The sequence below is a fragment of the Schistocerca serialis genome, chromosome 3 (genome assembly GCF_023864345.2).
Source record: "Schistocerca serialis cubense isolate TAMUIC-IGC-003099 chromosome 3, iqSchSeri2.2, whole genome shotgun sequence".
Taxonomy (NCBI): domain Eukaryota; kingdom Metazoa; phylum Arthropoda; class Insecta; order Orthoptera; family Acrididae; genus Schistocerca; species Schistocerca serialis.
In genome coordinates, this window is record NC_064640.1 from 171328357 (window position 1) to 171330095 (window position 1739).

The 1739-nt window shown below is 46.3% G+C and overlaps 1 pseudogene; it reads left to right on the forward strand.

Annotated features, from left to right (window-relative positions):
• The first annotated feature begins 837 nt into the window (after positions 1–837).
• On the forward strand, positions 838–955 carry LOC126472136 (5S ribosomal RNA; annotated as a pseudogene).
• The last annotated feature ends 784 nt before the right edge of the window (positions 956–1739 follow it).

The window sequence follows — 1739 nt, forward strand, 5'->3', positions numbered from 1 at the left end:
ATATCTAGCATTTGCATGTTCTTAGTTAACAATCTGATTAGGTGCTAGGTTCAAATCCCCGTCCAACACAAAACTTTGTGCCGTGTCAATATAAGTTTAAACCAGCGCACATTTCGTTACTTGTGATTGCAATCATACTTAATATCTTTCGTGTTTAGTTAACAGGAACAATAGTTGCTGGATTGGAGTACCGGGTCGCAGTCCTGCATAAAAATATTCGTTATGTAATTTCAAACTCAAATTTTCTTTTTGAAATGTCATTTACTGTAATAAATTCGCGTTTACAAGCCTAAAGGTTGTTTCATCTCTAATAACGTTTTTTTCTGATATTGGAATTATCGTGATATTCATGTGCATCTGAATTGATAGCCATACAGAGCAGTTATCTCTTGTGGTCTCTTGCAGTAACCATTTTGTATAGTCAAACAACTGTACCAGGAAGAGGACCTGCAAGATAGTGATATTATGTGGGTTGCATACAACTCAAGCGAAATTCAATGCAGGTCGTTCGGATACTTTAGTGCGCAACAGTACATGGAGGTAGAATTAAATGTAGGGCTCAGAGCAATGTACGAGGGACGTTCAAGAAGTAACGCAACTTATATTTTTCTTTCAGACAATTTCGGTTTAAAAATGCGGAATTTGTTGTGGGAAATCATGGAATATTCCCACTTCGACCACTGTAGTTTCATGAAGTTCCGATGGTGACGGCGCTATACGTAACCTTCAAAATGGCATCTGCAATGGAGGTGCGTTCCAAGCAGAGAGCTGTCATTGAGTTTCTTTTGGCGGAAAACCAGAGCATCGCAGATATGCGTAAGAGCATATAGAATGCCTGCAAACGGCCTTGCCGCAATGGTAACGCCGGTTCCCGTCAGATCACCGAAGTTAAACGTTGTCGGGCTGGGCTAGCACTTGGACGGGTGACCATCCGGTCTGCCGAGCGCTGTTGGCAAGCGGGGTGCACTCAGCCCTTTTGATGCAAACTGAGGAGCTACTTGATTCAGAAGTAGCGGCTCCGGTCTCGGAAACTGACATACGGCCGGGAGAGCGTGGTGCTGACCACATGCCCCTCCATATCCGCATCCAGTGACGCCTGTGGGCTGCGGATGACACGGCGGCCAGTCGGTACCTTTGGGCCTTCATGGCCTGTGCGGAAGGAGTTTAGTTTTAGCTTAGTTTATATAGAATGCCTGCGGACACCTGGTAGTGAACAAAAGCATGTTGAGTCTTTGAGCGAGGCGTCTCATTAGCGGAACAAAGTCGAGCAAACATGTCCGATCTCCCGCCAGCCGGCCTCACACAGCTGTGACTTCTGTAGTGTTGGAACGTGTGGACACACTCATTCGAGGTGATCGACGGACCACAATCGAACACCTCGCTGTTGAACCGAACGTTTCTGTTGGTAGTCGTGACACACTCGTCCACCAGTTGTGCTACTCAAAGGTGTGTGCCCTCTGGGTTCCTCGTCACCTGACAGAAGACAATAAAGAGCTGCCATCTGTTTGGCTCAATGAAAGATCCACTCCGCGGGAAGCAGTACGTGGACAATCAGGAGATTATTGATGCAGCAAGACGTTGGCTCCGACGTCGACCAAGTGAGTGGTATCGGGCGGGCATACAGGCTCTCCCAGTAAGGCGGTGTAAAGCCGTCGCATTGAGCGGAGATTATGTTAGAAAATATGGTTTTGTAGCCAGAAGAGTAGGGGTTAATTTGGTGTTCGGAATCCTAAATAAAA